At 34.7% G+C, this 16,715-nt stretch overlaps 1 long non-coding RNA gene across 2 annotated transcripts; it reads left to right on the top strand.

Moving 5' to 3' along the window:
- The first annotated feature begins 337 nt into the window (after positions 1-337).
- On the top strand, positions 338-11,736 carry LOC133258090 (uncharacterized). 2 transcript variants are annotated; one of them, XR_009739813.1, is made up of 3 exons: positions 338-484; positions 2,439-2,554; positions 11,545-11,736. It is a non-coding gene; the product is annotated as an uncharacterized LOC133258090 (long non-coding RNA). The 2 variants fall into 2 exon arrangements; XR_009739812.1 differs by lacking the exon at positions 11,545-11,736 and having other exon boundaries at positions 2,439-2,582.
- Positions 11,737-16,715: the final 4,979 nt, after the last annotated feature.

Below are 16,715 nucleotides of genomic sequence, written 5' to 3'. Positions count from 1 at the left end.
CATCAATTATCAACTATACCTTTTCTAGTTCTTTGTATAGCAGACATAAAATATTTGTTCAAAGTGATTATTTCATAGTGATTTTTCTTTTATTATTATTTGGCAGACATTTATTAAATGCTTAGTTTGTGATACATACTGGTACATACAAAACTGATAATAATCACTAACTTCTAATATCTCCAGTAAATTATATTCAACTCAGAAGGAAATATTCTAAATAAGTTTACTTTCACAATATGGTTTCTTAGCAAAGAATCTCATTGTTTATACAGTGATGACATCAATATTGCCATTTCCTGTTTTAAACTGTCACATGGAACTCACTAACCAATTGCCACACAGCCAATGGAACTTCACAGATCATACTGCACTCATCTTTATATTTCTTAAGATACTTTAAGGTGCACACAACATACACCTATCTCAACTGAATTTTAAAAGTAAGAAAATTATTTTCTCTAACACAGCAATACATTTGAAGGTAGGTGTTACCAGAGTTCTTAACTATCAGTGATAGTATTAAGATCTCAGTTTCCTTCCATCTACTGTGTTACCAGCTTTGCTGCTCTCATGTTCTGAAGATGGTTGCTGTTGTTTCAGGTCAATGTTCATGGGAGGAGGGGGCGGCAGGGAGAGGACACCCCTCCAAATGGTTTGAGTCACCTTCTCAGTGAGAAAAAGTTTTTATAAGTTTCCCAGTTGTGTTCTTTTCAATTTATGGGTGAGAATTATGTTATAGTTCAATTCCTAAACTGATCCATGATGAGAATAATGGGACCAGCATACATACCTTAGCCAAAAAGGATTCTATTTCATGGATTAAGTTCTTCTTCCCTGGAGGACTGTGGCCACATGGAGTAGGGTGGATTCTTAAGAACAAAACAAAACACACAAGCAAATGAAAAAAAAATATTAAAATCATAGCTTGATTGAGGAGGGAACAAGGAATGATATACTTGGTGGTGAAGGCAGCAACAGCAAGGTCTTGTTCCTTCTGATCTGCCCCATCCCTCCATCTGGCAGGTTTTACTAAACCATCTGTTTTTTTAGTTGGAACATGCTGAGAGTGTCTATTTACCCTGCCTAAAATTACAGACAAAAAAGATCTACTCAATCTCACTATTTTCCTAGACAACAGTATTCTCAATCATTGAATCCCTTTCTCAAAAAATAATTTTTGGTTCTAAAATATCTTCTCAAACCTCTCACAGCTGTAAAGCAAAAAACCACATAGCCTTATTAATTATGTAAAGACTGTAACCCAAATTACTATTTCTTAATCCACTTTAATTTGATACAGTTAAAATTTTTATTCCTGCTTCATTGCTAAAGAAGTTTGGATTCAGGGAGCATAATAATTTGCCTACCAGCTTCATTCTTCTATCAAAATATTTCCCTTTTTTGGAAATAAGGCAAGGACATATTTATGGGCAAATGTTCTTCCTCAACACCCAGAATCTGCAGTTAGTGTGATACAACTTGTGAAATCAGATATGAAACTTGAACTCAAATACTCTCATCAACTTCTATACTCCTCCAGAAGAACAATATACACAGAAATTATTGTAAGTGGAGGTTCATAGACAGATTATTTTCACCAAAATTACCCCGAATTAATCAGGAAATCTCTGCAGTGAATCTACTGTGAACAAGAAAAACAAAAGAGTGTTCCTTACTGCCCAGTTCTAAAAGGGTTGAGTCATAACCCACTGTAGTTGCCCACTGACAGAGCAACCTGGGAGGAATTTGGGATGAAAAACAGGATGAGATACACTGTACTTTGAGTAAAGAGGCCCTTAGATAGTCAGATGGGCATCTTAGAAGAATTTCAATGACCTCAGATCCTTGCATCTTTCCATACCAAGAAAAGAACTAAAACCATTGTGCTTAGTAGCTCATTTGTGTCTGATTCTGTGATCACATGGACTGCAGCCCATCAGGCTCCTCTGTCCATGGGAATTCTGCAAGCAAGAATACTGGAGTGGGTTGCCATGCTCTTCTCCAGGGGATCTTCCCACCCCAGGGATTGAACGCAGGTCTCCCGCATTGCAGGAAGATTCTTTACTATCTGAACCACCAGGGAAGCCCAGTAAAATCACTAACTTGAGATATCTGTTTTTTGTGATTAGTGGTAATCTAAGATATATCCTTGACGGCATGTATTTCCAAGCTCCCCTTCTACAAGTTCATATATAACTTGGTCTCTCCCCAACCTCTTTGGAACATCTACTCAAAGCTCCTTGAGTGACTGTCTTCCAGTTGTCATCCTCAGTAAGACCCTGAGTGAAACTAAAACTCACAACTCTTATGTTGTATGTTTTTCTTTGTTAGCAATACAGAAAGTGTAGGCTAGAAGTAGTCACAAAAGGCCATCAGTCTCACCCTAAAAACCAAGCCACACTTGATAAACTACAGAGCATTATTTTTTTTCTCAGAGTGCTGACTGTAAACAAGAAGCCTTGGGGAACTAAACGCCAAAAGTGAGGAGCCTCATAGGAGAGAACAAACATGACTTCTCTTCACTGATAAAGCAGTGAGAGAATCAACCACGGTAATAAACCAGAAAACATATAGTTGAACTTCTGTTTTTTCATGGTTGAACTTTGAATGGCTGTGTGTATATATGACAAAACCCCTATGTTCTCCCTGGTTGTAACAGCCAGGTAGTACTTTCCTAGGATCTTCACTTTCCCCAGTGATTGGGGCAACATGACAAAGGAAGGGAATCAAGATCTGACAGAGATCTTCCTTGATGAAGATGTGGTTTCTCCAAGTGTGAGGTAAACTTATACTGAGTCAGAGAAAAAAACCTTAGAGAAATCAGACATGAAATCTTATACCTAAGGAAGTAATGATCATTATTCATTTATGCATATATTAACTTATGCATTTATTTTTCTCCTGCCTTATAACATGAATAATCAGTTCCAATTATATACTTTATGCAGGGATTGTGCTACATGTTTAAAAACATTATATTATAAAACTAACATTATTACTCCAAGAACTCAGTGTAAAAACTGAGACGTAGAGGATTTAAGTCTTTCTCAGAATCATGAGATAATAAGCAGTGGAATCACGGTTCAAAGCTGTGACAGACCATAATGTCTATGCTTTGCTCTAATTAATTCAGAAATACAACATTCCCTACAATATTTTATATTTACATATATATGAACATATTAAAACAAAATATTATATATTCTATGTATAATACAAATTTATGTGCTAATATATTAAAAATGAGTTCATATTTAAAATATTTTTTATCACTAAAGTTCCTTAACTGGATTTATATTATACACTGTAGTAATATTCATAGAAGTTTTTTTTGAACATGTGATTAGTGTTTGTTTAGTATAAAATGTGGAATTGTAAACTTTAAATAAAATGAAATGCATGTTTTGTCCTCAGAGAAAGTATCTCCACTTCAAAATTCATTTTGATATCAGAAACAATTCAAATATTAGAACCCATGTTGGCAACATAAAAGTGCTACCACAATATTTCATTGATTCAGAAAATTCACCCCCCAGGGTTTTTTGTTTACTTGTTTTTTTCTGATAGTCACAGATTACCATGCCATCGATAACAAATGATTTGAGGAACTGTTGGTTGTCTAATCATTTTGGCTCAGTAGGAATTAGAAATACAATTAAGCATGTAAATGCTAAAAATAATATTGATACAGCAAGAATATGAAAAATCAGCTATTTTTACTTAAGCTATCACTCATTTCTTGTATCTGTGCAGCATGTTAATTGCAACCTCTTAATCACTCAACAAAGTAAGCCACAAATAATATGCATGCTAGTCAAGGTTAATCTTGGCTCATTAGAGAACTGAATTTAAAATGCCTTAAGGCAAAAATAAATGGAATAAAAGAACAAAAAAGAAAGACCTTTATTAAAAGGATGCAAATAAAGGATGCAGTCGTATTTCATAGAACTCAAGGGCAGGCAGTACATTCAGACCTCCTGGGGGCTGAGACTCAAGATGTGGAAATCTATCAAGGATCAAAGCTTCCCACATCATCAGTCTCTTCTCTCCCTGCAGCCTCATGACCTCTCATCTCTACACTTTGTGGGTCTTCTTCATTCTTCTCTCTGTAGACTGACTTTCTCTACTCTTCAGTACATGAACATAACTCTGCAATTTACATTATCTTGATTCCCAACACAAATGAAGACTTAGGAAATTACTGAATGTCAAATTTAAGTTCCTGAGACTACAATATAGTCGAGCTAACAAAGATGTAACCCTTTACCATAGTTGATACATTTTAGATTTTATAGCCATTAGTTGGAAAAAATTAAGTATTCTCACAATTAGATCAATACTCTAGACAAAAATACAGCCAAATACTTTGAACATATATGTTTAAGACACTGGTAGCCCACTCTTTGTCAAACACATTAGAAATGATCAGTTCTTTACTTTGTGTGTGGAGTTACCACTTTTGTACTGAATACTCTAAGAAAAATAAAGAAACTTCTAAGGGACTCCCCAAAAGGAAAGAGACTTTTGAGTTTCAAAGTTATATATCTGAGACTTATAAAATATATACTCAAAACAATGGACTTGGACTATCTCTTGAAACTGTTTCTTCACTTCAGAGGGGACACAAATCCAACTCTTTGCTATCCTGTGGACTGTAGCCCGCCAGGTTCCTCTGTCCATGGGATTCTCCAGGCAAGAATACTGGAGTGGGTTGCCATTTCCTTCTCCAGAGGATTTTCCCAACCCAGGGATCGAACCCGGGTCTCCTGCATTGCAGGCAGACACTTTATCCTCTGAGCCACCAGGGAAGCCCTCTCTTGTTTATAGGTGAAAAGTAATAGGCTAGATAAATGACCTTGACAAGAGTCCTTGGTACTGTCCCTTCTTTCATCCCCATGACTGAACATCACAGTCAGGCTAGAGATATGAAAAAAGGCCCACGTCAAGCAGTGGATCTGATGCCTCCTTTCATGGAGGTAAAGACACTTTGCCAGCTTTCTCACAATCCCCTCTGCAACAGAAAGGAAGAAGCCAAACCATGATGTTTGAAACACCAAAAACATAATGAAAATCCAAAAAAGTTCTGTGAGTGGTCATTAACAAATGAGAATAATTATTACCAGAATTTCATTGGTAAGTATGTGCAAGAGGATGAAATGGCATGAATAGGATTCTATTCGAAGTATGATGCCTATGATCATATCTTGAAAACATATATATATATATATATATATATATATATATATATATATAAAAGATATACTATATAATATATATCTAGATAATATATACTAAATAATACGTTCAGACTTTAGAGAATATCTTAAGAAAGTCCAAATAACATCAGTTAGGTCAATTAGGTCACATTCACATTAGATCAATTAGGTCAAATCCAATAACCTTAATGTATTAATGTGGTATAAATAGAAAATAATAAACTAGTCAAATATACCTACTTGTGAACTGCTAAAAATTTTTACAGTAAGTGTTTGATTTTGAATGATAAGAGCAGAAAACAATAGAAAAAAGCAGAAAGAAAAATAGAAGAGATAGAGACAAAAATATACATAGAAAGGAGATTTAAAATAACTGGAGTAAACCTTTTCCTTATAATTTAAGTCACCTATTTCACTTACAGATGGGTAAAGATAGATTAAAATTAAAAGCAAAAAGTTTTGTAGGAGGAAAAACAGAAAATGTACCTAATAAAATTTCAATAGAAAATGACTAGATACTAAAGAATGTGACCACAAAGCAAATGGAAAGAGAAACCTAGTAACTTAAAGTTCTATAAAACAAATTCAAAATATTGCCCAAGCTTTGGAAAGACACAAATCAGAATATAAACAAATTCTTACGTTTTGCAGCAAGACAGGGATGAGGACATGAAATGAGAACTGACATATATCAGAAAAGAATTGGAAAAAAATAAACTTTTTTTACCAGAAGAATTAAATTCAAAGAAACCTAATCAGATATGTGTATCACAGAAGCCAAAATATGAAGACAGCAATAAAATTTGAAAGACAACATTTGGTAATTCCTCATGAAAAAATTTTATCAGGAAATAATAAAGAATAAGTTTTTGAGTGAATACTTCGTGGGGAACTTCAAAATGGGAACATAAGACTGCCTTGTCCTGAACAACAATTGAAATCTCAGATTCACTAAAAGTGGGAAAAAAATAATTTGTTTCCTGATGTGGAGCAATATGAATCTCAGAGGAGTATCTCTAAAGCGTTCATATCAAAACTGTACATCAAATATCTGGAGCAAACTTCAAATTTTAGCAAATACAGAGGAGAAACCAGTTAAATGACTTAATCAGAGAACAAGAAGAAACACAATGCGGGATGTTCACAGGTTTCCACATTAAGAAAAAAACGTAGACCTAGAATATCTAACAACTAAATGTGATACATGAACTCTGCTAAAATCCTTACTAAGAATCAACTTTGATATTTGGCAAAACTAATACAATTATGTAAAGTTTAAAAATAAAATAAAATTTAAAAAAAATCAACTTTAAATAACAGTTCTGAGAAAATAAGGAAAATGTGATAACAGCATCATGGTTATATGCAAACAAATTACCTATGGTATGAAAAGACACATACTGAGTGTGTTTCTGTTTTGTGAATATGTTCATTTGTATAATTTTTTTTCAGATTCTCCATATAAGCAATGTAAACAATAAATTTACGGTTACCAGGGATAGAAGGGTGGGAGGGAGGAATAGGCTGGGAGTTTGGAATTGACATTTTCACACTGCTATATTTGAAATAAGGACCTACTGAATAGTACAGGTAACTCAGCTCAACGTTCTGTAAAAACCTATATAGGAAAAGAATTAGAAAAATAATAGATACATATATATGTATAACTGAATCACTTTCCTATACACCTGAAACATAACAGTGTTAATCAACTAGGCTCCAATATAAAATAAATATTAAAAAAGACATATATTGACGTATATATGGGCTAAAGGTCTCAATATATGGGAATTTGCTTGAATTTATTAAAGAAAAAAAAAGTGCAAGTAAAGTAAATGAAGCAAAATTAAATTAATTTTGAATCTCTAATAGAGGTTCATTTACTTTTACTTGTCCTTTTTTTTTTCTTTAAATAATTTTTAAACAAATTCCCATATATCGAGACTTTTGGCCCATATATACTTAAATATATATATGGGGTTTAATTCACTATTTTTCCTATTTCTCTATCTGATCATTTTAGTAGAAAATGACAGACAAAGGAAATTAAAAAATACCTTGTGGGTTATGACCTAAGTAGTTTACAAATAAAATATTACAGCTTTAGATAGATTTCTTAGGGGAAAAATGAATAAAATTTTAATATTAGGAATCTGAAAAGACCAACAAAATAAAACAAATTAAAAAATGGAAGTAATAAATCTGCAAAGTATGATGAGAAATTAAGCTATTTGCTGCAAACCAAAATTGTACTGCCATTAATTAAAACTTAAGTTAGTTCTTTGATGAGATAAAAAAATATATATAAATCTTATATATGTGTTTGAGAGTTTGAGAAAAATATATAATAAACATGTATAAATGAATGTGTTAATTTATAATGGACATATTTTGAAGTTAGGCTACTGGCATGGATACCTGAAATACATTTGTTATTGTACAGTATATGAATTATTTCCTATTCAATTTGTAATTTACAATAATGAGATCAAACAAAATAGAGGCAGAGCAGAAAATAAACCTAAAAGAAAATGGCAAGGCATTACAAGTTCAAATCCTAAAATCCACTGGATCCACATGACATATTTAACTCATGACTTCATTTTGTAAAGTTAGCCTAACATGGCTTTGAAATTAAACAAGTATCACATACATGAAAACCAAAAATGTCATTTAATAAAGAGGTAGAAAAATTTTTAAAATACTATATTATACATCATACCTTAGTAAGACTATTTCAAAATTTCAAGGGCATTTTATGACATATTAATTTCAGCTTAAAAACTGCAGACTGAGAATATGCTGGAATTTATATTCAGACACAAGTTCATAGAAAGAAAGAAAACGATGTACTAAAGTATAAGCTAAAAATAAAAAAGCTAATATATTACCTCAATGTAACTCAATTAAGGGAAATATCTGTGTTCAGAAACTCTTAAATGTATTTGGAAGATGGAAATCAAAGGTTTACCTTGAGGCCAGCTCTCTCAGGGAGACCCATGGGCAGCATCTGTACTCTCAGCCTGGTTGGGGCTCACACATGAAGCCATGAGCCAGGGTCCATCTGATGTTGCCACAAATATATGTTCTGAAAGGCCAAAGTGTTAAAATTGATTTCATCAAGTCTTTTAGAAAGTAGTATAAAAATTAAGAACTGAAAACCAAATTAAAATTCATAGACTGTCAGTTACATCCGGGTTCTAATGAGTGGTAATAAGAGTTCCAAAAACAGTGAAAAATAAGAGGAAGTATTTAAAAGATTGATGGTTGCTTCAAAACTGAAAAAGACAAGTGTTCTTTTAAAAGAAGTTAAGAACTCCGCAGGCTTACTATTGCAATAGCGATTTTTAAATTGTGAAACACATTTTTTCCCTGTAATATGTATATAAGACTGTCTAAGAGAATCTATCAAAGAAAAAAGAAGGGATTTTTGCTTTACCTGAAAACAAACAGTATGAAAAGATCTAAATTTTTATAAGATGTACTATTATCACAATGATATATAGATAGACCGAGGCATAGCACAGATAATTCAGAAACAACTTGATGACTATTAATTAAACAATGGAAAGTAAATTTAGAGGATGAAAGACATTTTCAAAAATTAATTATGAAGTAATTGTTAAGTAATTAACAATTGTGAAAATATAGGCTATAAAAATATAAAAAGTCATGCTCAGACATGACTGAGCAACTGTGCAAAAAAGGTGCCTGCAGAGCTGTCCTCCCACCAGAAGCTTTAGGAAAGAATGCTTTTCCTTTGCTTTTCTAACTTCTTGTCTTCAAATCCAGCAGTGTAGCATCCTCAAATCTCTCTCTTAAATTTCATAACTTCTTCTCTCTCATAAAGAGACTTGTGATTACATCAGACCCACCCATATAATCCAGGATAATAAATTTCACATCTCAAGATTCTTAACTAAATCACATCTATATGTGCTCAGTCCATCAGTTGTGTCTGACTTTGCAGCTCCAGAGACTGTAGCCCTCCAGGTTCCTCTGTCTGGAGATTCTTCAGGCAAGAATACTAGAGTGGGTTGCCATTCCCTTCTCCAGGGGAACTTCCCTACCCAGGGATCCACCTGAAAGTGAAAGTGAAGTCGCTCAGTAGTGTCCAACTCTTTTCGACCCCATGGACTGTAGCCTATCAGGCTCCTCCGTCCATGGGGTTTTCCAAGCAAGAGTGCTGGAGTGGATTGTCATTTCCTTCTCCAGGGGATCTTCCCTACCCAGGAATCGAATCCGGGTCTCCCACATTGCAGGCAGACGCTTTTACCATCTGATCCACCAGGGATCCACCTGAGAAGCCCCTAAATCACATCCTATTTGCCATTTAAGGTAACAGGTTTTAGGAATTAGGGCATAGAAATCTTAAGACATCCTTATTCAGCTTACCAAGGTACCTTGTTTCTCAAAATAACATTCAGTTCTTAAAGATAAGTACTGATAAGTTTGATGACATTAATGTTTTAAATTCCTATGAAACAAATGGTACCATAAGTTCCATGGCAAGATACAGACTGGAAGAAGAAAATATCTGCTATATTTACAATGAACACTGTTACCTAACATATTAAAAAAACAAAAACATTAAAAATTTTTAAAACCGTAGTCAACTTGAATAATATGTAGTTGACTAATAAAAACCTGAAAAATAATTCCATGGATCAGAAGGATGGAAATTTAAATCAATTAATTTATTGAAGGCAGGAAGAGAAGGGGATAACAGAGGATGAGATGGTTGGATAGCATCAACCACCTGATGGACATGAGTTTGAGCAAGCTTTGGAGTTGGTGATGGACAAGGAAACCTGGTGTGTTGCAGCCCATGGAGTTGCAAAGTCAGACATGACTGAGTGACTGAACTAAACTGAACTGATAGTTTTTTGTTGTTGTTTTTTTTATGAAAATAGATTGAATGTGTCATTGTTTATGTATTTGTTAAATATTCTGAAGGGTAAGTTAGCATTTATTCAAATAAAATAGGTCTGAATTCTGACTTTAAAGCATTCCTTCTAGTATTTACTTTGAACAGATATTTGCCATGTATCCAAAGGAACAGGACCAAGAATATATTTTTAGATTTACTATGTGATGGTATAATATCTGTAAAATCTAAGTGGATTTCAGTAGAGAAATTTTAAACAAAGTTACATAAATGCTATAACATACTATCCAATAATCAATAAATTAATCAACATAATAATATATATAAATGAAAATATATCTAATTATTAGTTTGAAAAGACAAGGACACTAACTATGGTGGGTGGTAAATATATTTATTAATTCATTTAAGAGAAACTAGTGTTTCAGATTTAGCGAGTAAAATTAAAAATATATATATACATATAAAATTACAAAAAAATAAGTTTAAATTTTAGATAAACAATTAATATACAATATTGCATTGCTGACTACTGTTTGCTTCAGTTACACAATTTTAAGTTGGAAATCACAGGTTGGGGACATTGTGAATTTTCATTTTTCAAGAATTAAAATGCTTTGCCAATTGCTCATTAATGAATATTTGAAAACAATTGTCATGGCAGCTTTCATTAGCTAAATTAAAATATGTTTATTAATGAATATGTCACTTTCATAACTAATCAAAGTAGCATAAAACTTAGTAGTCTAATGATCAATGTTTTATATGATGAAAAATGTCTAGCAGTAATTAAACCTGGAGTGCTATATTATCTTGTATTACAAAAATGTTATGCTCGCATGAGGAAACATATTTTTAACTAAATATAAGGCCCTCAAAGACAAGATACTTGTTCCTTAATTCTTTCTGACTACATAATGTATAGTAAAGGGGATTTCAGGGTGGCTCAGTGGTAAAGAACCCACCTGTCAATGCAAGAGATGCCAGAAGACACAGGTTCAGTCTCTGGGTTGGGAAGATCCCCTGGAGGAGGAAATGAAAAACCACTTCAATATTCTTGCCTGGAAAATCTCATGGACAGAGGAGCCTGGTGGGCTAGAGTCCACCAGGAGTTGCAAAGGGTCAGACATGACTGAGCAGAATGAATAATAAACTCTTACTTTTAGTAGACTGCTTTATAAATTTTGTTGGAATTTAACAAATATCTTGAATTTTCACATGAACTTAAACTAAGACTTGTATTTGCTTCAATTTCTAATTAACATATGTAAGAAAAATATTTTGAAATGAGAAAAAAAAAATCTCAAAACAATTTTTGCTGAGTTTTGAGTACAAAAATAACAATTTCATTGAGAATATGCATTTTTGGTAGATTAGATAATAGTGTAATTTAAGTTCTTTAATATTCCTACACTTGTGATACTTTCTCTTTCACAGACATTGACTGAACCTCCAACTCCAGCCAGATATTTAAAAGGAATTAAAGTTAAAAATGTGGATAGATAATCACCATCCTTCCCCACTGCTTAAATCATCAATTCAAAAGGCACATTTACTGAATGTATTTTTTAAAACTCATACTTTTCCCCAGATACAACCTATTTATCTCTTGGAACTTCTTGTATTACACCTGACTTTTATTCTGATTAAATTAATTTGTGGAATGTGTGACAATGTGACAGTGTAAACTGATTTGATATATGTGGTTAATATGATTTCAGCAATAAGTTTAGTGACTATGGAGTTAAAAAGAACAGGAAAGCTAATTTTTATCAACATGCCTTCTTGAACTCTTATGGCTCAGCTGGTAAAGAATCCGCCTATAATGTGAGAGATTTGGGTTCAATCCCTGGGTTGGGAAGATCCCTTGGAGAAGGAAATAGCTACTGACTCTAGTATTCTGGCCTGGAGAATCCCAAGGACTTTATAGTCCATGGGGTTTCAAAAAGTCTACTGAGCAACTTTCACTTCACTTCACTTCTTGAACTTGGATCAGTGAAAATTTATGGTAGTTGAGAACTCCACATATATATTGTAAAGTATTTCTCCTCAGAATGGCAGATGGATATTCACATACCATCAAGTTATGAGAGACCGTGGTGGGGTAAAACAGTAAGAACACAATCATTCTTAATTTAAGCATGGTGTATGTTGTAGAAAGCACTTCCCAGCTAGTGGTAAAGAACCAGCCTGCCAATGCAGGAGACCAAAGAGACACAGGTTCAATCTCTGGGTCAGGGTGATCCCCTGGAGGAGGGCCTGGCTGTGACTTCAGTATTCTTTCCTGGAGAATCCATGGACAGAGGAGCCTGATGGTCTGCAGTCAATGTGGTGGCAAAGAGTGACTTAACACACATATGTTGTAAAAATTTCACATTTTCCTTCCGTGTTAGCTACCAATCCTAATCCAGGACAAATTTGGATGGCCCTGAGATACTGTTTATATGGTAAATTCATATATACATGTTTAAAAAAATCTTAACTGAATATGCTAATAGTTCATGTATACACATGGAGGGCAATACAAAGTACACACTTGTCAGCAGCAGATGTATCATGAAACTAAGGAAATACAGCCATTCAAGGCCTTAGCCTGTCCTCTGACTTCCCTTCCATCACAGTTCTTCTAGGATCTGGTGAAATGGAGAGACTTGAAGGACTTTTTGGCAATCTAGCTGATAAATAGCTGAGTTGAAACAATACAATTTTTACAGTAAATCTGAAAAATGTCTTCTATGTCGATAAAACAAGTAAGGAAAAGTTAAAATCCCCTAACATATAAGTAAAGGAAGTGTATCTTCTTTTACTAACATTAGATTTATGTACTTAAAAAAAATGAGAGAAATTCCAGATAAATTTAATGAGATCATTTAAAAAATCTGATAAATATGACAAAATACTAGAGTTCTTCATTGAGAAGCAAAGTCTAACATTTTTCAGATTTTAACAAAAGCAGAAATAATTAAGAAAAATTTAACTTTTGAATTAAAATAATGAATAATCCCTTTACTAGATAATTTTTGAAAACCAGTGATATGTGATGTACATTAAAACTGAAATTCATGCTGACTTCTCATAAACTATTGACACTGAAATAGATATTAAAATTGAAATATCACACAAAAGTAAGGCTATCAAAAATGAAGTGATTAATAATAAATATAATCAACTCAAATGTGTTTTGGACTTCTCACTGCTCAAGAATACAGTAAATAATAAAAGATAGTACAGCTCAATATGCACAAGTGATGTCTTCCAAACTTTGATGCCAAAAATCCTATATTTTTGTAATATATCATTAATAAGCTTGTGATGTTGAAAATGGCTTCAGCTGAACCTTGTGAAGCTGAAGGCAGTGCGGCTGTGCGGCTCTGGAGGAACAAGAAGCCAAAAAGAGATATCCCACGTCCAAGGTAAAGAGCAGCAGCTCTGCTTTGCTGGAGCAGCTGTGAAGGGATAGCCCACATCCAAAGTAAGAGAAACCACAGTAAGATGGTAGGTGCTGAGAGAGGGCATCAGAGGGCAGACAGACTGAAACCACAATCACAGAAAACTAACCAATCTAATCACATGGAACACAGCCTTGTCTAACTGAATGAAACTAAGCCATGACATGTAGGGTCATCCAAGACGGACGGGTCGTGGTGGAGTTCTGACAAAATGTGGTCCACTGGAGAAGGGAATGGCAAACCACTTCAGTATTCTTGCCTTGAGACCCCATGAACAGTATGAAAAGGCAAAAAGATAGGACACTGAAAGATGAACTCCCCAGATCAGTAGGTGCCCAATATGCTACTGGAGATCAGTGGAAAAATAACTCCAGAAAGAATGAAGAGACACAATCAAAGCAAAAACAACAGCCAGTTGTGGATGTGACTGGTGATAGAAGAAAAGTCCAAAGTTGTAAAGTGCAATATTGCATAGGAACCTGGAATGTTAGGTCTATGAATCAAGGCAAATTGGAAGTGGTCAAACAGGAGACGGCAATAGTGAATGTCAACATTTGAGGAATCAGCAAACTAAAATGGACTGGAATGGGTGAATTTAACTCAGATGACCATTATATCTACAACTGTGGGCAAGAATCTCTTAGAAGAAATGGAGTAGTCATCACAGTCAACAGAAGAGTCTGAAGTACAGTACTTTGATGCAGTATCAAAAATGACAGAATGATCTCTGTTTGTTTCCAAGGCAAACCATTCAATATCACGGTTATCCAAGCCTATGCCCCAACCAGTAACACTGAAGAAGCTGAAGTTAAATGTTTCAGTGAAGATCTACAAGACCTTTTAGAATTAACACCCAAAAAGATCTCCTGTTCATTATAGGGGATTGGACTGCAAAAATTGGATGTCAAAAAAACCTGGACTAACAGGCAAAATTGGCCTTGGAGTACAGAATGAAGTAGGGCAAAGGCTAATAGAGTTTTGCTAAGAGAATGCAAATACTGTAATGACGCAAAACTGGTCATTGCAAATACCATCTTCCAACAGCACAAGAGAAGACTCTACACATGGACATCACCAGATGTCCAACACGAAAATAAGACTGATTATATTCTTTGTAGCCAAAGATGGAGAAGCTCTATATAGTCAGCAAAAACAAGACTGGGAGCTGATTATGGCTCAGATCATGAACTCTTTATTGCCAAATACAGAATTAAACTGAAGAAAGTAGGGAAAACCACTAGGCCATTTAGGTGTGACCTAAATCAAATCCCTTACAATTGTACAGTAGAAGTGAGAAATAGATTTAAGTGACTAGATCTGATTGACAGAGTACCTGATGAACTATAGACAGAGGTTCATGACATTGTACAGGAGACAGGACTCAAGACCACCCCCAAGAAAAAGAAATGCAAAAAAGCAAAACAGCTGTCTGGGGAGGCCTTACAAATAGCTGTGAAAAGAAGAGAAGAAAAAAGCAAAGAAGAAAATGAAAGATATACCCATTTGAATTCAGAGTTCCAAAGAATAGCAAGGAGAGATTAAAAGCCTTCCTCAGCAATCAATGCAAAGTAATAGAAGAAAGCAATAGAATGGGAAAGACTAGAGATCTCTTCAAGAAAATTATATATACCAAGGGAACATTTCATGCAAACATGGGCTCAATAAAGACAGAAATGTTATGGACCTAACAGAAGCAGAAGATATTAAGAAGAGGTGGCAAGAATACACAGAGGAACTGTATAAAAAAGATCTTGATGACCCAGAGAATCACGATGGTGTGATCACTCACCTAGAGCCAGATATCCTGGAATGTGAAGTCAAGTGGGCCTTAGGAAGCATCACTACGAACAAAACTAGTGGAGGTGATGGGATTCCAGTTGAGCTATTTCAAATCCTAAAAGATGATTCTTTGAAAACGCTGCACTCAATATGCCAGCAAATTTGGAAAACTCAGCAGTGGCCACAGGACAAGAAAAGATCAGTTTTCATTCCAATCCCAAAGAAAGGCAATGTCAAAGAATGTTCAAACTACCTCACAATTGCCATCATCTCACACACTAGTAAAGTAATGCTCAAAGTTCTCTAAGCCAGGCTTCAGCAATACATGAATCGTGAACTTCCAGTTGTTCAAATTGGTTTTAGAAAAGGCAAAGGAAGCAAAGATCAAATTGCCAACATCTGTTGGACCATCGAAAAAGCAGGAGAGTTCCAGAAAAGCATCTATTTCTGCTTTATTGACTATGCCAAAGCCTTTAACTGTGTGGATCACAATCAACTGTGGGAAATTCTGAAAGAGATGGGAATACCAGACCACCTGACCTGCTGTTGAGAAATCTGTATTCAAGTCAGGAAGGAAGAGTTAGAACTGGACATGGAACAACAGACTGGTTCCAAATAGGAAAAGGAGTACATCAAGGCTGTATATTGTCACCCTGCTTATTTAACTTGTATCCAAAGTACATCATGAGAAATGCTGGGCTGGAGGACACACAATCTGGAATCAAGACTGTTGGGAGAAATATCAACAACCTCAGATATGCAGATGACACCACCCTTAAGGCAGAAAGTGAAGAAGAACTAAAGAATCTCTTGATGAAAGTGAAAGTGGAGAGTGAAAAAGTTGGCTTAAAGCTCAACATTCAGAAAACGAAGATCATGGCATCTGGTCCCATCACTTCATGGGGAATACATGGGGAAACAGTGGAAACAGTGTCAGACTTTATTTTTCTGGGCTCCAAAATCACTGCAGATGGTGATGGCAGCCATGAAATTAAGAGATCCTTACTCCTTGGAAGAAAAGTTATGACCAACATAGACAGCATAGTAAAAAGCAGAGACATTACTTTGCCAACAATGGTCCATCTCGTCAAGGCTATGGTTTTTCCAGTGGTCATGTATGGATGTGAGAGTCGGACTATAAAGAAAGCTGAGTACTAAAGAATTGATGCTTTTGAACTGTGGTTTTGGAGAACACTCTTGAGAGTCCCTTGGACTGCAAGGAGATCCAACCAGTCCATCCTAAATTAGATCAGTCCCGGGTGTTCATTGGAAGGACTGATGTTAAAGCTGAAACTCCAATATTTTGGCCACCTGATGTGAAGAACTGACTCAGTTGAAAAGACCCTGATGCTTGGCAATATTAAAGGTGAGATGAGAAGG

Source organism: Bos javanicus, chromosome 12, assembly GCF_032452875.1.
Source record: "Bos javanicus breed banteng chromosome 12, ARS-OSU_banteng_1.0, whole genome shotgun sequence".
Classification (NCBI taxonomy): Eukaryota; Metazoa; Chordata; class Mammalia; order Artiodactyla; family Bovidae; genus Bos; species Bos javanicus.
The sequence above is the reverse complement of the archived record's forward strand: the minus strand, read 5'-3'. Positions and strand labels throughout refer to the sequence as shown.